Below are 26,238 nucleotides of genomic sequence, written 5' to 3'. Positions count from 1 at the left end.
CAAAAACTTTTGTGCGTAGATACTGCAATCCTTTTTCTGACTAATGGGATACAGACTTTCTTCATTGCCATCTCTGGTTTGATCCTCAAATTTGTCAATGGGTTACGTAAACACATTGGGAGTAGCAAAACCAAGAGATGACTAAAATTAAAAACAGTTCTAAAGAAGAGTCCTAGTAGACTCGAACCCAGAGTTCTGACCAAGAAGTAAGGATGTTACCATTGAGCAATGACCTCCACAATCTATACTAAATATATCTGCTTTAAATCATGAATCCTTGGATAATGTAGCTATCTTTAGCAAATTCACCCTGAGTTGGTTATCTGTGTAGATGCACAAATTCCAACATAGATTATATGATTACATTTGAATCAATCAGTAAAATCAAAATTGGAATTAATTTGAGAGCATTGATTTTGGACTGATTGTAACATAGATTGATAAAAAAACTTTAACTGATCTGCAATATTAATTTTTTTCAAGATACAGATAGCTTTCCACTTTGAACCAATGGCAAACTGTGGCACACTGACATTAAAATAGCCAAAGTCCAAGAAAATATTTTTGTGTTACTATTTTTGTATCAACACCAAGGTCACCTTGACTTTTCAACCTTTTTGAATGTAGATGCTTGGTGTTAAAATCATTGTACAGTGATCTGGACTGATGTTGGCAGTGAAATTGTTGAATTACCATAGATATGTGCATCCAAGTACAAAAACAGCATCAAATTCATTTTTTTAAAGTATTGAGCAGTTTAATGATTTAATTGGGTCTGTGATAACAGCCCCAAAGGAGGAAGGCTCACGAAAAAAGTCAGTACCTGCTCCTATTTTTAGCAAACAAAATTCTGACTGCAAAGGTCAAATGCTGCAAACATGGACTCTCAGTAAATGGGATAGAAATTCTACTCAGCTTGTGCAAGATCAACTCTGTAATGCCATAATGGTATCTGTTAATAAGGTTGCTATAGAATTCTTAAATGAAATCTCCCAGTAAGGAGCTGTAAATCCAAAGGTCAGCATTTACCTTGGGTAACCCATCAAGCAATATGCTATGTTAAATGAGGAGCTAACATTTAATACAATTTCATATCATTTCAATCAAATAAAAATTGAGTATAATATCATAACAGGCATGACTTTGCATTCTAATCTTTCAACAAAGCATGAAGAGAATCTGTTTATGGATTACAGCCCTGTAGAAGGAAAATAGCTTTTCAAAATGTTGGATTCCATCCAAACGATATGCTTCGCTTTGTTTTATTTTATGTTGTAACCCTTAATCATTCACTCACTTCTCCAGTTTCTTTCGAGACAGCATTCAGCAAAATGAACTGTTCTCAGATTTTTGCCATGTTTGCCTTCTAATCAGGCACAAAGCACTGCCTTGGAATGGCATGGAATGAGTCTTCCAAGCAACTATCTCCACGTGAGGAATTGCCCAGTTTCAGCCTGCCTCCACCTCACAATACCAGGTCAATTTCCAGAATGAACTAGATTCTGCTACAGCGAGGCTATCATTGAGCTTGCATGATAAAATAATCTCTGACAACTTCCTGCATTCTTACCTATTTCTTGCCCTCGAATGGGAAGGACAGTGAATGCATGGAAGCATCGCCACCTGCAAGCTTTACCTTCAAGCCACACACCGTCCTGACTCTGAATCCTATCGCCACTCTTTCACAGTCACTGAGTCATAACTCTGGAGTTCCCCTTCAAATGTACTGCTAAATTCAAGATACCTAAATTCAAGTGACCTTCAATGACAATTGGAACACACAGCAAATGCTGGTCTAGCCAACAATACCCACATCCCATGAAAGAAGAAAGGAAGTGATTTAATGGAAAAGGAAAATATTTTGCCCACCTAAGGCTACTTTTATAACTAGGACCCACTGTCATGTGCAAATCTAATGGGGAACAGAAAAGTGAGCAAGGAATAGCAAAAGGCTCTACCAATTAGAGCACAGACTCATGATAGCTCCTGAAATGGAATGGCAGGGAGGACATCCTTTACTTAAAAGGGTAGGAGACAATAAAGAATAGATGGAAAGGGGGTAAAGTGGCAGGGAGGGTTCATCCATTGTCACAGACACCCTGGCTTCAAGGGTGGTAGTCGTGCATGTTCACACCTACATGGACATCTAATATACCTGGGGAGTGGGGCAATGTTTGGGGGAGGTGGGCGGGGCTGTTGTGGGGGGTGGTGAGCAGATGTCTGCTCATGTCAACAGATTGAGTGGGGCTCTGGAGAGTGTCAAAGCTTACGGCGATAGCCCAATGCTTCCACTGAAGCCTCAGTAGTCTCATCCTCAAAGTGGCCTCTGGTAGAGCAAGCCATTTCTCCACCAGGGTCATGGCCATCTGCCTGGTACCTGCAAGACTCAAAAGGAAAGTAGGTGTCATGGCTAAAGGTTATAATCAATATTTAATGAATCAGATTGACAGTGGGGTTAATGTGAGGATTGCCATGGAATGAAGAGCAGTCCTTACTCAATTGGTGGATATGGACGTCTCTGATCCCAACCAGAGTGGCCTTGATTTTCAAGGGATGGGATTTTCTCTTCATCACGGGGTGAGAAGCCTGATACCGAGTGCCCCTCCATCCATCTGGGTCCTTTGTGCATTATTGTGGGATGACTCCTTCTGGAATTAGAGAAAGGGAGAAATTAGAGTCATTGAGTCACAGAGGTTTAGGGTTTGGAAACAGGCCCTTCAAGCCAACTTGTCCATGCTGCTCAGTTTTCATAATTAAACTAATCCCATTTACCTGCATTTGGTCCATATCCTTCCAGACCTGTCCCATCCATAGACCTGTCCAAATGTTTCGTGAATGACAAAATTGTACTCACCTCCACCACTACCTCTGGCAGCCCATTCCAGATACTCACCACCCTCTGTGTGAAAAGATTACCCTCTGGACCTTTTTGTATCTCTCCCTCTTACCTTAAACCTATGCCTTCTAGTTTTAGACTCCCCTTCCATCAGGAAAAGCTGTTGGCTATCTATCTTATCTATGTGTCTCATTATTTTAGAAATCTCTATAAGTTCACCCTCAGTCTCCTGTGCTCCAGGGAAAAAAAGTCCCAGGCTTTCCAGTCTACCCTTATAACTCAAACCGTCTACCCCAGATAACATCCTAGTAAATCTTTTCTGCACTCTTTCTATTTTAATAATATACTTTCTATAGTAGGGTAACCAGAACTGCATGCAGTACTCCAATTTGGCCAAACAGCAACAAGACATCCTATATTCAGTGCTCTGACCAATGAAAGCAAGCATACAGAATGCCTTCTTCATCACCTTGTCTACCTGTGACTCTATTTTCAAGGAGCTATAAACCTGCACCCCTAGGTCTCTTTGTTCTGTAGTACTTCCCAGGACTCTACCATTGATTGTATAAGTCCTGCCCTGGTTTGACCCTCCCAAAATGCAATAACACCTTGCATTTATATTAATTAAACTCCATCTGCCATTCCTCAGCTGACTGGCCCAGTTGATCAAGATCTTGCTGTATTCCCAGATATCCTTCTTCATCATCCACTGTACCCACCAATCTTGGTGTCATCCGTAAACTTACCAACCTTACCATCTAAATACTCATCCAAATCATTTGTATAAATGACAAATAATAGAAGACCCAGCACAGATCCTTCTGACACACTACTGGTCACGGGCCTCCAATTTCAAGTACAACCCTCTACCACCACCCTCTGTCTTTTACCTTTAAGGCAATTTTGTATCTAATTGGCTAGCTTCCTCTGGATCCCATGAGATTTAACTTACTCAACATGGAGACTGCCGATATGGTTTTGGACAAGACTGTGCAAGTCTGGTGTTGTGGCATCCTCTGCCAGTCCTCCAGGAAGAAGATGCCCTTCCTTGTGACCACACCATCAACCAGGACTTACATGCTGTTAGAGAAACACAGCACAATCTGCTCCTTTTCATATACCTTCTGACTGAACGTCCAACAGCAGGCAGATTTGCTTCAGAATGCTGGTGCTGGTTGGGATGCACAACATCTATCAGTGGATAAAAGCAAATTACTGCGGATGCTGGAAGTCCATTCTTTGATCACACCTAACACCTCTCCTATCACACACGGCACCTTCCCATGCAATCGCAGAAGGTGCAACACCTGCCCCTTTACCTCTTCCATGCTCACCATCCAAGGCCCCAAACACTCATTTCAGATTAAGCAGCGTTTCACTTGCACCTCTTTCAATTTGGTCTATTGTATTCGTTTCTCCCAACGTGGTCTCCTCTATATCGGAGAGACAAAGCGCCAACTGGGTAATCGCTTTGCTGAGCACCTTCAGTCTGTACGCAATCAGGTCCCGGACCTCCCCGTGGTTTGTCACTTCAACACACAATCCTGCTCCCATGCCCACATGTTTGTCCTTGGCCTGCTGCAATGTTCCAGTGAAGCTCAACGCAAACTGGAGAAACAGCATCTCGTCTTCCGACTAGGCACGTTACAGCCTGCTGGTCTCAACATTGCATTCAACAACTTCAGATGATTATCCCATCTCAACTCCTCTGTATTCATTCTGCTCCATAATTTTATTTCATTTATTTTATTTATCTTTTTTTTCACTGTTCTGTACCTCTTATTTCTTGATTGTCTCTCTTTCTCTTGCTTCCCACTCTCTCATCACCTTTTTCCTCTCCTCTTCCTCCTTTGCTACCCTTCTCCCCTGTTTTCCATTTTGCCTCTGCTTCACCCATCTCCCACATATTTTATCAAATAGCACTGGTTTCAGCCTTGGTCATTCACAGCTCCTAATCTCTTCATAATCTCTCTATGCACTGTCATTATCACTCCTTTATTGCTACCTTTGTTTCTGGACCCATGACTCACCTTCTCTCAGCCTAGTATAAATGCCTCTCTATTTGTCCCCTTTTTTTAGCTTTGACAAAGGGTCAGTTAGACTCGAAACATCAGCTCTTTCTCTCCTTACAGATGCTGCCAGACCTGCTGAGATTTTCCAGCATTTTCTCTTTTGATATCTATCAGTGGATATCTAGTGAGTAGTGAGTTCTTATGAGGATATGGAGCTAGAATCTGACAAGTGAGCCACTACAGGGGTGAGGAAAATAATAAATGAGGCACGTTTGAGAAACAACATGGCAAGCAACTCTCCAAAAAAAGACAAAACTGTTACTTAGTCAAAAAAACAGTAAACTTCAGCCTTTTCTGCTACAATCAAGGAGTGATGATCTTATATTTGAAAAGAAGAAAGGAAAAGTAGAGAGAAAACACAAATTTTCATTTATATTTGCTGAAGATTAACATGGAACTACAGATCACCTTTTGACAAATGCTTTAGAAAAACCTCAGAAAGCAAATGAAGTGCTTCAGCTCTCAACATCCAGCCAATCAGGATGTTTAATTGAGATTAAGACTCGTAGGTAGCTGATGGAACCTGCACGTTCTGCTGTTGGCAAATTTGCTGCTTAGCCTGAAGGGCAAGGTGCTACACAGGAATATCTTATAGACCTTGGTTCAGATGTCTATTTCCTTATCACAGAATATGCATTTCTAACAGAGTTCTGCAACTGTTCTTGACTGTAGGGTTAGGTAAAAACAAGGACTGCAAATGCTGGAAACCAGAGTCTGATGAAGGACTTTTGCCCAAAACGTCGATTTTCCTGCTCATCGGATGCTGCTTGACCTGCTGTGCTTTTCCAGCACCACTCTGACCTTGCCTGCACAGTTGCAGATTCAAACTGAAGCTGAAGTGCATTTGATAACACGATCTACAGAAAGTGAGATTCTTATTCTGAGCAGTCACATTCTGACATGTCCAGACCGCTCTTCATTCCTCTTTTTATCCATCACGTGTAGGTGTGCATCAGAGACAGAATTTCAGTTTCTTGTCCACCTCTTCCAATGATTGTGAGAGTTCATGCGCTGGAGAAGCGCCTCTTCAACAGATTTAATCCTTGATTATTTATAATTCTGTACAGCTCTCTGTGTACAGGTCTCATGAGACGCTGCCATCCTACTCCACCTCTGGCATTACTCTCCAAAACAGTCTGGAGGAAACACATACATCCTTACACTTCCATCGAGTTGAGAACACTGTTAAGAAATTATGCCTTAGGCAAAAGAGTCTGGTGGTAAAGAAGGTGAAAAATTGACAGTAAAGCATTAAATGCTCATTGTTAAGTGTTCATAATTAAGAGAGGTAAGGAGAATCATATCAGCTGTGATCGAACAGAGGAGCAAACTCGATGGGCCAAACAGCCTAATTCTGTTCCTATATCTTATCAATTACTGAGAAAGAACTTGGGAGAGATGTGGATTTAAAAGAATAACTATATGTTTATTCTTAAGAATAGCTATTATTACATAGGACTGAAGCCCAAATCCAGAAGATGTCCTATCTTACCATCCTCTGAATAGAGTTATGTTTAATAAGACTGCTAATGTTTACTCACACGAGCACAGACCTGATCTTACAACAATCTTTCATCTACCCAAGCAACCCTCTGCTGATTTTCACTTAAACATAACCCCCATTGTTTGTTCTGATAATGTCAGAGCAAAAGTAACAGGAGTTGGAAAACAGTGGGTAGTTTTCACCCTGTGTGACAATATTACTGTTTGTTTTCAGATGTCAAAGACAGGAGGGATAACAGCAAATGCAGTTTGCAATGAACTCTCAGTTGCCAGCATCAGACTCCCATGGAAATGTACCTAATATGTGATAACCACAGGGCTTATAATTAACCAGGACACAATCACTCAGTTACTGCCATTTTCTACAATCCAATTGGGCAAGGCAGTCCTGACAAAGCACAGATCTGTCTCTGGCTCTTAAAGTAACAAACTATTTCTTAAATCTTTCTGCTCCCAAGCTGCCATGTGAATTTGGCAGGGGTTTTGCTGGCTTATGGAATAGACACATTCACAGTATTACTGAAACTCTGCCGAGATACCTACCCAAGTATGTCCAACTTAATTTCCATTTGATGTTACAGAGTGATTGCAAGCAGTCATCCATGCAGACTTCATCAGACCGAGCTGTGCCCTGTAAAATTATAAAGGGTTGTTATTCAGTTGATATGCTGAATGTATGAATGATTCATTTAAATTGTGAGTAAAAGACCCACAAAACGCTGTTATATTTGATCCTTGCTGATGGGAACGCAGAATTAAGAGACTACCTTTCCCGTATTTAATGAGTAACTTATTTTTTATATTGAATGCCACTCTATGCTATGGTCAGACTGCCCTAGATTCACTCAGTCACTCAGCTGGTCTGCCTTCACCAGATAAGTAGGCCCCTTATTTGTGAGGTTTGTCCTCATTTTCCTACCAAAGGGATGTGCTCTGTGAAAATGATGGCTGCAGAGATCGCAATGATTCAGTTGTTGTTTCAGCTTCTGTCCGAGCGGATTGTGACACCAGTGCTTTCAGAATGTGTTAGAATTAGAATATTGGTCAGCCAACTGGTGGGACAAACAAATCGGTCACCCATTCAAGCTGTGAAGTGGTCTTGTAATTTTAGATTTACACATTTACATTGACCAGGCCACCTGCAGTGTGCCAACAGAGACAGCCTGGTTGTTTGGCACCATCAAAATAGCAGAAAGTGAAGTTGTGAGATTGGCAAGATGGACAAGGAATTTGGTAGGGGGCATAATTATACCAAATTGGAATTTCCAGAGGCAGTGCATTCCAGGTTACTGTTGTGCATTTCAGAGGTTCAGGTTTGCTGCTCAGGAACCCACAAAACAATTCAAAACTTATTTTTATTTGGACTTCTTTACTTCTACCAAACATATCAGAGCTGAGAATTGACCTCACAGAAGTTTATTAAATCATGAAGGGCATGGATAGGGTGAATAGTCTAGGTCTTTTCCCCAGGATAGAGGAGTCCAAAACTAGAGGGCAGAGGTTTAAAGTGAGAGGGGAAGATTTAAAAGCAATTTAAGGGGCAATATTTTCACACAGTGTGCGTGATTGGAATAAACTGCCAGAGTAAGTGGTGGAGGCCGGTACAATTTCAACATTTAAAAGACATCTGGATGGGTAGGTGAATAGGAAGAGTTTAAAGAGATATGGGCCATATGCTGGCAAATGGAACTAGATTAATTTAGAATAGCTTGTCAGCATGGATGAGTTGGACTGAAGGGTCTGTTTCCATGCTGTATATCTCCAAGATTGTATGTCTCTATATTGGAGTCTGTATGGTGCAAATTAAAATTTTACTTGTTGATAAGTGCCAAGTGTGCACTTGAATCAGAGAGGAGAAGCCAAAATAGATAAGACTTTTTTTTCCTTGTCAGACTATATGCTGCTGATGTAATTAACATAAGCAGTAATTAAATTGCTGAAGTATGAAAGTTGAACTGAAAATTTTAACAAATTATCAAATCAAATATGTCTGCTTTTGAGTCTCCAGATATGCAATTCTTTTAAAAAAAATCTTCTTCTAGAATTTGAATCATAATGTCTCAAAACACTTCAGTTAGAGCTTACTGTCCTCCAGCGCATCTTCAGTAAATTGTTTACAGGGAAATGCAAGTATTTATTGCATGCATATCACCAGGTAATGATGTCCTAAAATCATGGGGAGTTATTATGGAGAAAAATACTGTGATGCTTTGTGTATCTATCACCAGGTAATGATGAATTCAACCCTGCATTCAAATACCAAGCTTTGATTTTTGTGATAACAATTTGAGCAGGTATCTGCAAAGTGATGTCTAGTGGGAATTGTATTTTTGGATCTAAGCATGTTTTTGACACATCTAAGCTTTTCAATAAATTAGCCAACAGAAAACTTCAACACTTCAGTGGGGTTAAGGTTTTATTTTAATGAAGTAATCTCAATTAGTATCCATATCTCAAATAGTGGTAAATTCAATGCATTTGTACATCACTTCCATGGTTCACTACTTTATTTTTTTCTTATCTATCTTCATGATTAACCTTCTCAGTGCTTCTCAGTAAGGCCAACAGTGAAGTCATTTGTGCCATTATAAGTATGTAGCTATAGATTACAAAACGACAGGCTTTTTTTTGGAGCATAAATACTAACTTTAGAACATAGTCTTATTTTCAGGAGACATTACATCATTTATGGATCATAATGAAGCAATTTAATTGTATTGTCATCCATCAGCCACAAGCAATGCAGCTCTTTTATAATTTGCTCCTCAGCCTGCCCAGTTTCAGCATTTGTCTGCTCCTCCCTTAGCCACCACCTCCAAGACCAGAAAAAGTTCAATTTTATTGTGGGATATATTTAAATGTCTAACACAATATCTGAAACATATTTTTCAATACATACATGGCAGAAGGTCACAGTTGTAGAATTAACATGGTAGATTGTGACAGCATTTAAAAGTGAAGTTCACACAGTTCTCATCCTCAGTGCTCTTAAATTGTGAAATAAGCAGGAAAAAATTCAGATGCTACTTCACAGCCGTAAGGGAAATTGCAGGACAATCACTTCCACTTTCCTCCAAGTGGTTTATTAGTATTGACTTCGAAATAAGCCACCATCTTAGTGAGAAAGAGAAAATAAAAAATTGAAGGGCAGAAAGCAAAATGATAATTACCTTTAAGGCATAGATTAACAAGAAGGCATGGAATCAAGGTTTTACTGGCTGTGTTTTAAGTTCAATTTTCAGCTCTGTACACTGTATCTCAGTAGGAGTGGGACTGCTTGTAATGAAAACAGAAATGTTAAATAAACTGTGAAAAACGAAGCAGGAGCAGCAAGCAGTATTGGCAGAATAAACTAGCTGGGTGACAGTCAGGCCAGTTACCATGACAGAGTGACAGCTGTGATCCAAGTAAGATTGGAATTATGTCATCATTTCATCATTTCATCATTAAAATCACTTCATTGTGGGAAACTAAATATTTAAAACTTCTGTCATAAAATGGCTATTGAATTGTACTTACAGGCGTTGGATTTGATTCTTATTTTTGAAATTAATTTCATTTTGCAGAGACCATTGAACTAAAGAGCAAGAGAATTATCTTACACATTTTGAAAGGAGCATTAAATTCTCATTTTAATTCGCAAATCAAAACAAAGCAGTGACGTAAGTGGAAATAACATGGAAGGATATATGAAATAGTGTGGCACCATGAAAAAAAAAATGCCTGTGGAGCAGAGAGCTGCAGGTACAAAAGGTACAGCTTGCTAGTTTGCACACTTTTCATCAACTTCCTGTGGTCAGATGTTGAACATGCAGCGATAGGTAGGAGGAAAGTGGTGGGCAAATCATTAGTGGGCACTACCCAACTGAGGATTGATGCTAGCAAAATTCTGAAGAAAATGAACGATCTTCTCTTTTTGCCACAGAAGTGTAGGTATTGGTGAGACCACATGGAAACAAAAGCAAGAAATACATTTTGCAATTTTTCTTATGCAATCCATGAACATTTTATTTCCTTTTCATCTTCTTAAAAGGGTTAGTGTTCTGAAAAATAAATTTCATGTTGTTTGAAACTGTAGGATTTGCAGGGGCTGACAGACCAGCAAAAGAAAACATAAGCAGCTAACACTATTTAAGGAGATAAAAACAAATCAAAGTATGTCACATGAAAAGATTCTTTTTAGTTTTCTTCCAATAAATCACTACCTTCGCTTACCAATGGCAATTGAGCTTTGGATTAGAGTGCTTCTATTTAAAGGTAATTAACAAAGAATTCTAATTTCACTGCTGTTCACAATATCATCAAGTTTAAGAGAGCTCTAAATTCTGTGGGTAAATTTTTTGCCAATCTATTTGGATCATGCTACCATTAGTAAAACAATCTTGAACTCAGATCACTGGACCATTACATCAAATCATAAATCTTTTAGTCAGAATTGGCTCCTTCTCCAGTATTTTGCAATTACGAACAGTAGCCTATTTGAATATTTTTTATGATTATTTAAATTTTAATTTTCCTTTAATTGTTTGTGTGATTATCCTTCAATTTAATTTGCAACACCATTGGCTTCTATATTCCACTCCAGTATTTAATTTTTAACACATAATAACTATAACAAGGAAATGCGCTACAGTTTGGCTTGTGATTAGGTTGTCACATCTTGAGGAAATCAGGATTTGCTTCAATTTTATTATAGGATTTAAACATAAAATGCATATTAAAGCGTTCCTTATTTAACTAAGGGAAAGTTAAGGCATATTGCTCCTGCACACCTCCTCATTGTGTTCAAAGTTGTATCATCGGAGGCAGCAGGACAGATTGATTGATTCACAGAACTGGAACACAAATGTTGTGGGGTGTTTGAGGGGTGTTTGAGGGGAGAGAATATAATTTTGTAAGGGAACAAATGGAGCATCATACTAGTCAGTACATGAGTGTCTCTAGTTAGCTCCATAAGTCAGAAAACTACATTGCAGAGATCAAGACAAGTATGATTAACATGTTCAGATGATAGTTGTTAATATCTATCATAGAAGATGCATAAACCTATTATAAATGTAAGCCGTAATGGCTCATCCAGATAGAAAATAGTGTTATGAAGATGTGAGTTAAAAGCATCAGACCTTTCAGACAAAGCACCAAGTGTTCTCAATAAGGCAACAATGTAATACTTGGTCGAACAACTGGATTCACTCATTGCCTGGAGACAAAAATAAATTTGAATTCGGCCAATCAGTTTAAATTTTACCCTGAAAAATATCAAACTCCAATCCAGTTTGAATTTAGTATATTGACAATCTTAAAAGCCAATGACACAATCTAAGGCATTGGGGGTATAAGACCAGGGAAAATTGAACAGTTGAGTGGAGAACTGACAAACCCAGCATGTAAACAGACTACCTGAAAATAGCTCTCTTAAAAGTTCCTTTTCGATCAGTAACCTGTGATGCAGAAATTCCTAAGAAAAAGAAAAGAAGACACAGGAAGATTTAAATAGAATAACAAAAGCTGGCTGGTTTTGAGATATGAAGTGTGGTTTTGTAAATCTTAATTGGGAGTTTCATCAGACTAGTATTATAGAAGGGAAGGTAATAGATAGAGAAATAAATTGTAAATAGTGGTTAGTTAATTATTCTCTGTTGTACTTTAAAAAATAAAGTTGTTAATTTTTACTTTAATTAATTCTTGCCCACTTGAAGGTTTAAAGATTACTGCACAAGATATATCTTTTCTGTGTTGCTGGTTTTAATTTTAGCAGGAGGGTTTACACCGTGTTGGGGGCCTCGTCCAGGATTTGAACTTTTTTTTTAGACAGATTTGAATAGATTTGGGGGTATGAAAAAATCCACTAGATTTAAACACTTGCAGGTTAGTGTCCTAAAAAAATTCAAATAAAATGTAGGTGAGACAATTTGTTTAATTTTGGTGACCGGTGGTTGATTAAATTAAAAGTGTGAGATATGGCTCTAAAAATTGCTAAAGAGGTTCTGGAATTTGAAGATGATCCTCAGATTTGCCAAAAAGGTTTAGAAGGAAAGGAAAAGGATATACTTTTTGAATTAGCAAAGAAGTTAGCTTTGGGTTTCACCAAGGACAAAAGTAAAGCTGAAGTTGTAAGGGATTGACTCAAAAACGTAGGTGTGTCAGAGAAATAGATAAGTGCAGTCGAGGTAGAAAAACATAAATTACAACTGTGGAAAATAGAGTAGGAAGAGAGAGAGGAAAAAGAGTGAGAGAAAGTTCTTGGCTGAGCAGAGTGGGAGAAGAAAGGGAGAGAGAAAGAAAGAGAGAAGAAAGGGAGAAAGAAAGAGAGAAAGAATTTGAACTTGAGAAGTTGCGACTTAATCAGCAATGCCAAGTTAACAGGATGGAGATTAAAAGAGAAGGTAGTGATATATATAGTCACAATTTGATGAGAAAGATGTTGAAGCCTTCTTTATTTCATTAAAAAAATTGGCTAGGCAGATGGTCCAAGGATTTATGGGTAATGCTAATTCAGACTAAGCTGGTAGGCAGAGCTAGTGAGGTATTTGCTGCACTGTCAAATGAGGTGTCAAGAGATTATGGGGAGAAAGTGAGGGCTGCAGATGCTGGAGATCAGAGCTGAAAATGTGTTGCTGGAAAAGCGCAGCAGGTCAGGCAGCATCCAAGGAGCAGGAGAATTGACGTTTCGGGCATAAGCTTCCTGAAGAAGGGCTTATGCCCGAAACGTCGATTCTCCTGCTCCTTGGATGCTGCCTGACCTGCTGCGCTTTTCCAGCAACACATTTTCAGCTCTGTCAAGAGATTATGAAGAGGTTAAACAGACTATTTTAAGTGTTTATGAATTGGTACCAGAAACACATAGACAGTAGTTCAGAAACACAAAGAAGGAACCAGGTCAGACTTATGTTGAGTTCAAAAGACTTAAACATAGTCACTTTGATCGATGGGTGTGAGCTTTGAAAATAGACAGGACATTTGAGGCTCTAAGAGAGATTATGTGTTTCCAGAGATGGTAAGAATTCACGTGGAGGAACAGAAAGTTCAGGAAGTGAGAAGGGCAGCAGAATTAGCAGATGCTGGTGCATAAGACAAGCTTCTGGCCAGAGGTGGAAAAAGGATCTCCCTTCTCCCAACTTCCTTGTCCAGCCTGTGAACATAAAGTTGGGAGAAGGGGAGATCTTACACTACTAAATGAAGAGTAGAGAGCACTAGTAGGAGTTTATAACATGATAAAAAAGAATCCCAAGAGGGTAGAAAGGAGGTAAAAGGCGTCAGGTGTTTCCACTGTGGTAAAGTGAGGCACAAAAAGACAGTGTTAGTCATTAATGAAAGTCACTGTGGGAAAAGATATGGTTCTAGAAGCTAAGCCAGTGGCATTAGTGATGGTAGAAAAGGAGCCCTCAAGAAGAGCTGAGGAGCTGCAGGAGAGTGCACAGCCTAGGCAGGGCCTAAGTATGGAGTTAGAACCTGATCTCTAGAAAATATTTGCCTCTGTGGGTAAAGTTTACTCAGATAGAACAGGGGGAGAAGGACAAGAAGGTGTAATTTTGAGAAATACAGGGCGTAACCAGTTGCTGATAGGAAGGGATGATCGAATATGCACTCTTTCTGATCTGTTACCCGAGAGTGTAGTAATTTGTTCGATTGATAGACAGAAATTTAGCATTCCCCTATGTAAGATCAGGTTGGAATGTTAACTTAAGACGGGAAGTTTCAGTGGGAGTGATTGACAGAGTGTCAGTTCCAGGAATTCAGTTTGTTCTTGGGAATGATTTGACAGGATCCAAGGTGGGAGAGACACCCCTTGTTGTGGAGAAGCTCAAGGAAGACCAAGAAACCGAGGAGTTAAAACAGAAATATCCTGGTATTTCCTCAGACTGTGTGGTTACCAGATCCGATTATCATAAGTCACAGCACGAAGCGAAAAGTAAAGAGAAAGATGAAGGAGTTGAGGTTTCGGTGGCGGACACCCTATTTGACGTGATGGTGCAGGAAAAACCGAAACAGGCAGAGGATCAGACAGAAGTGTTTACTCCTGAAAGGCTAAGAGACTTACAACAGCAAGACAAGACGAGAGAAGATATATATGTGGCTGCGTATTCTGAAAAGGAGGCAGAGAATATTCTAGAAGGTTATTATCTAAAAGAGAGAATCCTCAGATGGAAATGGAGAGCACAGCAGGTTAGTGCAGAGAAGGCATAGGCCGAACTGCACCAGATTGTGTTGCAGTAGCACACAGGCAGGAGTTGTTACAAGTAGCACATGAACTACGTGTAGGAGGTCACCTAGGGGTATGAAAGACTCAGGCTAAGTCACAAAAACATTTTCATTGGCCTGGAATACACAAGGATGTGGTTAACTCATGCCGTACGTGTCATACTTGCCAAATGGTAGGTTAGCCACAGGGGGTTATAATTGATTGTGTAGGTTCCCTCCCGAGACCTAAAAGTGGGAACCAGTACTTGTCAGCCATAATGGAAGTGTCTACCAGATTTCAGGAGGCAATTCCATTACGGCAAAAAGAGAGTAGAGAAGTTAGTAGCTTTCTTCACACGATATGGGCTATCCAGAGAGATTCAGTTGGACCAAGGGTCAAATTTTACTGCTAGGCTGTTTAAGGAGATTATCGATAGTTTCGGTATACAGCACTTGAAATCCAGTGTGTATCATCCTGAATCCCCGGGAACTTTAGAAAACTGGCATCGGACCTTGAAGTTGAAAATGTGTTGCTGGAAAAGTGCAGCAGGTCAGGCAGCATCCAGGGAATAGGAGAATCGACGTTTCGGGCATAAGCCCTTCTTCAGGAATGAGGAGAGTGTGCCAAGCAGGCTAAGATAAAAGGTAGGGAGGAGGGACTTGGGGGAGGGGCATTAGAAATGCGATAGGTGGAAGGAGGTTAAGGTGAGGGTGATAGGCCGGAGTGGGGGTGGGGGCGGAGAGGTCAGGAAGAAGATTGCAGGTTAGGAAGGTGGTGCTGAGTTCGAGGGTTGGGACTGAGACAAGGTGGGGGGAGGGGAAATGAGGAAACTGGAGAAATCTGAGTTCATCCCTTGTGGTTGGAGGGTTCCTAGGCGGAAGATGAGGCGCTCTTCCTCCAGCCGTCGTGTTGCTATGGTCTGACGATGGGGGAGTCCAAGGACCTGCGTGTTCAAGGATCCTTCCATATCTACCACAAATTCACCTGCACCTCCACACACATCGTTTACTGCATCCGCTGCACCCAATGTGGCCTCCTCTATACTGGAGAGACAGGCCGCCTACTTGCTGAACATTTCAGAGAACACCTCTGGGACACCTGGACCAACCAACCCAACCACCCTGTGGCTCAACACTTTAACTCCCCCTCCCACTCCACCAAGGACATGCAGGTCCTTGGACTCCTCCATTGCCAGACCATAGCAACACGATGGCTGGAGGAAGAGCGCCTCATCTTCCGCCTAGGAACCCTCCAACCACAAGGGATGAACTCAGATTTCTCCAGTTTCCTCATTTCCCCTCTCCCCACCTTGTCTCAGTCCCAACCCTCGAACTCAGCACCACCCCTAACCTGCAATCCTCTTCCTGACCCCACCTCCCCACTCCAGCCTATCACCCTCACCTTAACCTCCTTCCACCTATTGCATTTCCAACACCCCTTCCCCAATCCCTCCTCCCTACCTTTTATCTTAGCCTGCTTGGCACACTCTTCTCATTCCTGAAGAAGGGCTCATGCCCAAAACGTCTATTCTCCTGCTCCTTGAAAGCTGCCTGACCTGCTGCGCTTTTCCAGCAACACATTTTCAGCTCTGATCTCTACCATCTGCAGTCCTCACTTTCTCCCATCGGACCTTGAAGACCATGTTGAGAGCATACTGTCAGGATTAACTGAAGGATTGGGATGAAGGCATCTCGTTCATATCATTTGCCATTAGAGATGCCCCAAATGAATCTACTCAGTTCACTCCCTTTGAGTTAATATTCAGGCCTAAAGTGAGAGGCCCTTTGAAATTAATTAAAGAAAAATTGAGATGACCAAAGTTGGAGATCTCACACTTACATTATGTATCGGAGGTGAGGGAAAGATGAAATAGAGTAGGTGAGTTAGCTAAACAAAACCTAAAGAAGTCACAGTGTAGAATGAAGCAGGTGGCAGATAAAAGCTCTGAGATTCAGACATTCTTACAAGGGGATAATGTGTAAGTACTGTTACCAATTATAAGAGATCCATTCAAAGCCAGGTTTAGTGGTTCCTATCAAATTGAGAAAAAGTTGGGTCAGGTGAACTATTTAGTAGAGATGCCAGATAGAAAAAAAAATGTATCAGGTATGCCATGTGAATATGTTAAAACTGTATTACACTGGAGAGAAAGAATTGGAGAAACTGGTGTTATTTACTGCCCTGCAGAGTGAGGGATCAAATCCAGACAATATGGATTTTGAGATGTCTCAAAATAGATTTTAAAATGAAGAAGTCTTTGAGGAGTGGGATAGATTAATAAGCTACCGGTCTTATGAACATAGAATAGAGTTGAAAGATTTGTTACTACAGTATAAGGACATATGTAAGAATCAGATGGGGAGGACTAATGATATTGTACATGAAGTAGACGTAGGGAATACTGCGCTGATAAAACAACACCTCAATCGGCTTAATCCTTTCAAAGCCAGACAGGTCAAGATGGAGGTGGAGGCCATGTTCGACGAGGACATCATCAAACCAAGCCAGAGCAAATGGAGTTCGCTGATCGTCTTAGTTCCCAAACTGGACAGGACTCAACAATTCTGCATGAATTATTGGAAGGTCAATGCTGTTACAAAATCAGACTCATATCCAATTCCTAGATTGGACGACTGTATCGAGAAAGTCGGACAAGCCAGTTACATCACCAAATTGAACTTAATGCATGGTTACTGGCAGATACCTTTATCGGAATTGGCAAAAGAAATTTTTGCATTTGCAACCCCAAATGGGCTATATCAGTTTAAAGTGATGCCCTTTTGAATGAATAATGCCCTCACCACATTCCAAAGACTCATGAAAGAGTTGTGGCTGGGTTAACAAACTGTGCGGTCTATCTGGACAATGTAGTGATCTTTAGTAAGTCCTGGAAAGATCACATGGTACAGTTGGCTGAGCCCTTTGAATGACTACAAGAAGCAAGACTGGTGATAAACTTAAATAAAACGGAATTTGTGAAAGCAGAGGTGATGTTTTTGGGACTTAATAGCGGTCTTGGAAGTTTGACTCCACAGAACACAAAGATGAAGGCCACCGAGGAATTTCCATGACCAACCTCAAAGAAAGACATGCTTCAATTCTTAGGACTCAGTGGATTCTATCAGAAGTTTGTTCCAAATTTCAGCAGTGTAATGGCACTGTTAACTGATTTGCTGAAGAACAACACAAAGTTTCAGTGGACAGAACAATGCCAGGAGGCATTCGAGCCATTTGAAATTGATATTAACCACCAAACCAGTTTTAGCTACATCAAACTTTTCAAAATCTTTTAAAGTCACCATAAGTACTAGTGACTTTGGAGTTGGAGCTGTAGTCCTACAGGAAGATGAGGATGGGATTGAGCTGCCAGTTGGTTACTCTTCGAAGAAGATCAACATCCACCAGAGGAAATACTCCACAATCAAAATGGAACTATTGAGTTTGGTACTGACCTTACAGCATTTCAGTGCATATGTCACGAACAATGTGTCGGAGGCAGTTGTGTGCACGGATAACAATCCGCTTACATTCTTAGAACGTTTTAAAGATAAGAATATGAGACTATTTCATTGGGGTCTTATGTTACAGACTTTTAATTTAAAAATCATACATGTTGCTGGTCAGAAGAATGTAATCGCAGATGCGTTATCATGGATTTAACTGATAGAGTTCTGATGAGATTTGTCTTTATTTAATGTTATTCCTACACAGGCAGATTGGAAAAAGGTAAGGAGAACTTATATTAAAGTTGTCTGTATGTTCGGGTAATGTGTTTTACAAGTAGAGAAAAAAAAACTGAAGCCATCTTTTCATTATAATAGTTCATTTTTTCTTGAGTGTTATGAATATGTGGGTGTACTTTAAGAGAGTTAAAAGCAGCAGAATTACCATACACAGCACCAAGTGTTCTCAATCAGGCAACAATGTAACACTTGGTCGAACAACTGGATTCACTCATTGCCTGGAGACAAAAATAAATTTGAATTCGGCCAATCAGTTTAAATTGTACCCTGAAAAATATCAAACTCCAATCTAGTTTGAATTTAGTATATTGACAATCTTAAAAGCCAATGACACAATCCAAGGCTTTAGGGGTATAAGACCGGGGAAAATTGAACAGTTGAGAGGAGAACTGTCAAGCCCAACATGCAAACAGGCTGCCTGAAAATAGCTCTCTTAAACGTACCCCTTCAATCAGTAACCTGTGACATAGAAATTCCTAAGAAGAAGTAAAGAGGACACAGGAAGATCCAAATAGAAGAACAAGAGCTGGCTTTGAGATAAGAAGCGTGATTTTGTCAATCTTAATTGGGAGTTTTATCAGACTAATATTATAGAATGGAAAGTAAAAGATAGCTTAGAGGAAGAAATTGTAAACTTTGGTTTGTTAATTATACTTTGTTATACTCTAAGAAATAAAGCTGTTAATTTTTACTTTAAATAGTTCTTGGTCACTCAAATTTTTACAGATTACTGCATGGGATAAATCTTTTCTGTGTTGCTGGTTTTAAATTTAGCAGGAGGGTTTACCCCATGTTGTAACAATAGGTAAGTCATACAAATGCACACTGTTAATTTTGCAAATGGTAACATCTAAAATAGTCTTGAATAAAGCATGCAATACATTCTGGTTTGAAAGTTGGCATTAATTTAGCGTATTGATTGAGCAATAGAAATTAGTCTTGACCTTGCATTACTGATCAGTGATGTAATTTCAGGTATTTTAATCCAGAAAGCTATGTGATGAAGGTAAGTGCTCTAAATAATCTTTCCACACTTGAAGATAAACAATAGCCGTATGCTTATTTCTGGGAATTTTAAATCAATCTGCTCAGACATATTGTCACACATCTGTCACACTTGCATCTGGACGTCTAGGTCTCAGGTAGGGACACTATCACTGTGCCATCTGAGTCTTTTTGGAGTACTCCTATACAGGCCAGTTAATGTCCACCAGTTTCAATATTTCCTGTATAATATACTGCAACCATGGTGTGTCAGGTTGAATGCTGCATTCATAGGTATGATGCTTTTCAAGTATACTGCGCTATCTAGAATGGTGCTGTCCTTTGAGTTTTGTTGTCATTGTACCCATCCAGAGGAATGCTGAGTGCTCCTGTATATTCCTGATTAGGATACATACCATTGCTGTAAATTAATTTCTGAATAAGCAAATATATTAAGATTTAAATCTAGTCCTGAATGAAGAGGTGGGTTAGGATTAGCCAAGGTTAACCTGACCCTAATACATCAGCAAAAAGGCACCTGAGCTTATTATCCAATGCAACATTTATTTTTTCTCTCAATAAAGTAAAATAGCTTGATGGTATGCAGGCTCAGTTTCACAACTTAGACAAAAGCAATACCTAGATGCTTTTTCATTAGCTACATCCATTAATTCACAATCACAGAATTCTTATGATTCGGAAGGATGCCATTTGGCCCATTGTGTCAACACCAGCTCTGCAAATGAATATCATTATGTAGTGCCAATCTCTTTGCTTCTCCCCTATCCCCAACCCCCTCCCCTTCCCCACCATACTCTTGCATGTTATTTCTATCCAAATCATCTAATGCCTCCTTGAATGCATTAATTGAACCTGCCTCAACCACATTTCCTGGCATTGCATTGCATAACTTAACTGGTTGTTGTGCGAAAACATTTATTCTCACATCACCCTTGCATTTTTTTAAACGTCATTCTAAATTTACACTCTCTTGTCATTTGTTTTATGAGAAAGAACAGCTTCTCCCTATCCAATCTATCCAGCTCAATCATGATTTAAAAACTTCTACCAAATTGCCTCTCAACCCTCTTCTCTCAAAGGGGAATAACACAACTTCTTCAATCTATCCTCACTTTCTCATTCTTGTAAACCACTTCTGCACTCTTTCAAATGCAATCACCTTTTTCCGATAATGTGATGCCCACAGCCAAACACGATACTCCAGTTGAATTCATTTGTCCCATGCTTCAATGTTTAAATCCCTTTTTTGGTCCCGAGTGTTCCTTTGACCACTCTTTAACTATTTATATAATATAGATGACTGTAGGATTCCCTTATGTTAGCTGTTAGTCTATTCTCATAATTCCTCTTCAGCTCTCTAATTTGCTTTTTTATCTCCTCACCAAACCTTCAATATTCCTTTTGGTTCTCAAATATACACATCAGGAGTGTGCCAGCCAGTACCAATTAGGAAAGTCTTAAATGGCCCCGAAGATCATCCCTTTCCTCTGAAGTCGTGGCTAATGCTCCTGCATGTCATCTCAAGACTTCCATTGATCATACAATGGTCGTGGTGTATATATCATTGGCACGCCTCTTCAGCAACACACTGGCTATAGTATATTGGTACATAGAACACACTTTAGTCAAATACTCAGGTTACTTCAATAGCACTTCTCTATTGCCTCTTCCACTGTGATCGGAAAGAGTTGCAATGTTTTAGCAAAAACATCACCTTTAAATTCCTTTTGGGCTGCAGGCCATTCTGACTCCGGTGCTTTGATGGTATTAGGACTTTGCTCAATGTAATGAAGCTAAATTATTACGAATCAGTGTTGTATGTTGTTTACTATAATAATGCTACATTATAAAAAAGTCTTATCATGCAAACCCTGGAATGGGAAGAAAGCCACACATGTAACCTACTACTGACCAGAAGTGTCTCCATTTTAAAATTTCAATTCTTCTAGCTTAACAAATATTGAAAGGAGAGAACATTAACAAATGTTAACATGGCTGTATCTGAAGATTTATTTCTTTATTCCTTCTTTCAGCCATTGCACCTTGACAAATTGCAGACAAGTGAGTAAGTGTTAGGCTTTATATAGAAAATAAGAAGGCCACTTAATTTACAAGATATTCACTGCAACTTTGAAAATGATGCCAGTGAAATGGTTGAGGTTAAATCACTCTCTGGCTGCTCACTTTAAATATGAATGTTTTCTGTGGGTGGTAATAAAATAAAATACCACATGATTTCTAGCCACCCTCCAAAGAGGACATTGAGTACTCACCTTGAGTCTTTGACAAATATTTTAGCAAAGGATATTTCACCAAAGAATCAACAATTATTCCATGGTGGCAAAGTACTTTTAATTTACAAACTGAATATTTTAAACATTAATTTTGAAGCACTAAAACTAACTAGTACCACTAAAAGCATCATACTCAAGGTTATTAATATCCTAGACAGCAGACTTTTTGCTTTTGATACTGTTATCAGATAATAGTCAGCACAATGGTGAGAATGCTTTAACTGGCTACATATTGTCATGATAGAGTAGAACACACCTCCTGCAAAAGCTGCTTTATAACTTTAATCATGCCTCAAATTATCATTCAAAATTACTCTTACTGATATTTTCACAAAGGTGTGTAAAATCTGAGAGATTGTATGATATGTTCTGTGAGATATCTGCTGATCTTTCACTCCCCATTAGATACTAATCTCTCTTTGAATCAGAGATCTTCACCCCTCTCTTCAAATAGTTCATCCTTGATCTCATTCCACTTGCAAACTACCAACACATCACTAACAGCCTTTCTTTTCCAAATGCCTGAACCTTATGTCATCTCTCAAATTCATGCATATCTTTCCCAAGTCTCTCCAGTAAGATTTTCATCCTTGTCAGATTACACATCATGTGACTTTGAACCTAGGTAAATTATTTTTGCTCAGCTTTGATGATATATCCCTGCAAGTCTTCCTTCTGGTTTTAAATAGCAAGCAAAAGGTTCTCATGCAGCTGATGGCTCAAACAGTATGCATTGAGCTAGCTGAAGAGGGGAGGAGCCTGCAGATCATCCCTTTCACATGACTTCAGTGTCAGAAATGACTCAAATACTTTCTCAGATCAGCACATGAGTAAGGCTTCAGAAGAACAGGCATAGACGAAATGACAAAGCACCATCTAGGCAATGCTTTGTTTGGTTTTCAAACATGTAAGGGGAGAGGTTCCATTGGCAATGAACATGGGCCAAAGGAGGATGCAGATTATTTTTTCTTAAAGGGAAGCAGTGGTTAGAGTATATTGGATAATTCACTGCCTACTGCATGGTCATGAATTGCTCCAATGTGGAATTCTCAGTCCATAACTATAGCCGTCTGAGGGTTCTTGGTATTCCACATAATTTGAGTTAATTACTTTAGAGTTAGATAAGAGGACCGAAAGTTCAATAAAAAGAAGCCTGACAGTGGCCGATGGACAAGACTAGCCATCCTCACATCTATAGAGGAGGAACTGCTTGAGCTCAACGTCAACAACTGGAGTTGCACCATTATATATATGTATATGTAATTTGGGAAATGTAAAATCTGAGAGCCATCTCAGTGTGATTTAAATATTCTGATTGTGGAATAGCCTGTATTTACATTTACCACAGGGTGAGAATGTGGTCTTCATCTCCCATATTTCTGTCTCCTACTCAGGAGAATGATTGAATGCCATATCAGCTAGCACTAAAGAGGGGCCAACCACTGAGGCAAAAGGTGCAGCTGTATATCCTTTCTTAGCACCAAGCATCAATGTAGATACTCACACCTTGGTAAGATTTTGCAACTTGGTGCAGAGCAACACACAAGCTGGTGAGGGCACTTCAATATTCAGAATGTCAGAGAGAAAGATGGAACAACATTCCAGCAATTAGAAAATTGGGAAATACTGAGTCCCAGTCGGATGATGAACCTTCGGTCAGTCTGTTTGATGGCTGATGCTTGATGTCCAGAGAGATGTACCTGGAGACGAGGCAGAGTTACCAAAATGATTGTATGCTCCAGAAAGAATCCATTCAGACCATGATCATTGTGGTCATCCAGTTTCAGAGCACTCTACATCATGGTTGGAGATTGTCTTTGAGAGGGAAGACTTAGCTGTTTGCCCACACATTCTTTGTGATGAGCTCTGATCTACAATCCATCACCCTAGCTCTGTAGTCAGGGCACAGAGCCAGGATAATAGGGGACTAGACAAATTTAGCTCTTCATTACTCACTGGAAAGCAGAGAATTGCAAATGAATGTCCTGCCATATATGAAGCAAGTTCCTCTCAGACCGCATAAGGTACTCATGTGGCTTTGCATGAGACATCCTTCTAACTGGATCCACCTGGCTGAAGCCAACCAGAGCATTCCATCACAAGTGGGCAAAACATCAGCTGCTTCTCTCTATTGTTGCTGGATTGGGATTGGGATGGGATGGAAATACTATACCATAGCACTGGTGTTCCATAGGACTGATCCTTGATCCCCTTTTATTTTTCATGCACAACTACTTTTCAGCAACATTATAATCTTAGGTTTCACATCTACCTCACTATCACTTGAGTAAACCCCTCCACTACCCTGCCATTGTCAGATTGATTTTCTGTCATCCAGTCCTGAACAATCAGAAGGACAGAATGAGGGCAGAGCTGGCTGGGGTAGATTGGCGAAGGAGGTTAGTAGAAAAGAGGGCTGAGGAACATTGGCAGACATTTAAGAAAATAGTTGATAATTCATGCAAAGATATATTTCAATGAGGAAGAAGTGGTCTAGTCTTAAGTCATGGGGTAAACCCTCTTGCTTAATTTAAACCCGCATCATAGAAAGGATTTATCCCGTGCAGTAATCTGTTAAAATTTGAGAGGCCAGGAACTAGTTAAAGTAAAAGTAACAACTTTATTTCTTCAAGTATAACAGAGAATAAATAACTAATACTATTTCCAACTCCTTCCTCTAACCTATCTTTCACTTTCCTTTTGATAATATGAATCCGATAAAACCCCTGATTAAGATTTATCAAAATTCAAATCTCAAAACCAGCCAGCTGTCGAATTTTCTCTTTATATCTTCCTCTGTCTTCTTTTTTTCGTCTTAGGGATTTCTGTTTCATGGTTTACTGACCGATAAAGATACCTTTAAGAGAGCTATTATTTGGGCAATCTGTATGTGCTGGTAGTTGGCAGTTCTCCCACAACTGTTTAATTTTTCCTAGTCTTACACTGCCAAAGCATTGGATTGTGTCATTAGCTTTAAATACTGAAAATATACTAAATTCAAACTTGGTTGGAGGTTGGTATTTTTCAGGGTATAATTTAAGCTGATTGGCCAAATTTGTTTTTGTCTCCAGGTAACCAGCTATACTAGCTGCTGGACCAAAATTCTTGTTCATAAAACTTGGTGTAGTCAGATAGTTCTGCTAGCTTTTAACTTTCTTAAAGGTACAGTATTACCCATATCTTCATAATACCTCCCCGCTTAAGAAAAAAATGAACCATCATAATGAAATGATGGCTTAATTTTTTTTCTTTAAACACATCACCCTAACATACAGATAACTTTAATATAAGTTCACCGTAACTTCTTCCCATATACGTGTATAAATAAAACATTAAATAAATACAAATCTCATCTAAACTCTGTCAGTTAAATTTGCGATAATGCATCTGCAATTACATTCTTACAATTTGCAAAATGTACAATTTTAAAATTAAAAGTCTGTAACATAAGACTCCAATGAAATAGCCTCATATTCTTGTCTTTGAAGCATGTTAAGAATGTAAGAGGATTGTGATCCATACACACTAAACACTTCTGTCTAACCTTCTGCCTGTTCAGGTTTTTTCTGTACCATTACGTCAAACAGGGTGCCCACCAAATTAACCTCAGCTCCTTCATCTTTGTCTTTACTTTTCACTTTGTACTGTAACTTATGATAGTGGTATCTGGTTACCATACAATCTGGGAAAATATCAGGGTATTTCTGTTTTAACTGCTCAGTTTCTTAGTCTTCCTTGGGCTTCTCCACAACAAGGTGTGTCTCTCCCACCTTGGATCCTGCCAAATCATTCCCAAGAACAAACTGAATTATTTCAACTGACACTCTGTCAATCACTCCCACTGGAACTTCCCCAGACTTGAGTTGGCACTCCAACCTGATCTTACATAAGGAACGCTAAATTTCTGTCAATCCATTCCACAAATTACCACCTCGGGTATCCGCTCATCTCTTAGTATCAGCGACTGGTTAGATCCTGTATCTCTCAAAATTCTAACTTCTTGTCCTTCTCCCCAGTTCTTTCTGAGAAAACTTTACCCACAGAGGCAAATTCTTTGTAGAGATCAGATACTAACTCCATACCCAGCGTCTTCCTAGGCCGTGCACTCTCCTGCAGCTCCTCGGTTCTTCTTGGGGTCTCTTTTACTACATTCACAAGTGCCACTGGCTTAGCTTCTTTTACCACATCTTTTCCCTAAGTGCCTTTCTTTAACGACGAGCAGTAATCAGATTGTGCATAGAAAACAGGTCATAAAATAGAAACAGCATGTAAAAATGGCACTGTTACAATAGTACACGGGGGACTTCAATAGGCAGGTGGGCTGCTAGATGGGTAGTGGATCTCAAGGAAAGGAATTCATGGAATATCTACAATATAGTCTTTTGGAATAACTTGTGGTTGATCGCACTCGGGAATAGACAATTCTGGATTTGGTGATGTGTAATGAGGCAGATTTGATTGGGGAGCTGAAAGTGAAAAAACCCTGTGGGAGCAGTGACCATAATATGATAGAATTCCCCCTGCAGTTGGAAAGCAAGAAGCTGTAATCAGATGTAATGATATTACAATTGAGTAAATGTCAATTTCATGTCTCAAGTCATTT

The 26,238-nt window shown here is 39.6% G+C and overlaps 1 long non-coding RNA gene across 1 annotated transcript in view; it reads right to left on the bottom strand.

The window, feature by feature from the left end:
• Nucleotides 1–26,238, bottom strand: part of LOC148139915 (uncharacterized) — a 133,290-nt gene that overhangs the window by 46,879 nt on the left and 60,173 nt on the right. Inside the window, exons 2-3 of the long non-coding RNA XR_015753234.1 lie at nucleotides 6,955–7,042; nucleotides 2,496–2,648 (exon numbers count right to left, since the gene is read on the bottom strand). This is a non-coding gene — a long non-coding RNA (uncharacterized LOC148139915). The remainder of the gene's footprint in view (nucleotides 1–2,495; nucleotides 2,649–6,954; nucleotides 7,043–26,238) is intronic.

The sequence above is a fragment of the Chiloscyllium plagiosum genome, unplaced genomic scaffold, assembly GCF_037043375.1.
Source record: "Chiloscyllium plagiosum isolate Xiang-an unplaced genomic scaffold, Cpla_swu_hap1 HiC_scaffold_36, whole genome shotgun sequence".
Lineage (NCBI taxonomy): Eukaryota > Metazoa > Chordata > Chondrichthyes > Orectolobiformes > Hemiscylliidae > Chiloscyllium > Chiloscyllium plagiosum.
This window is presented reverse-complemented; position numbering and strand designations above follow the sequence as displayed.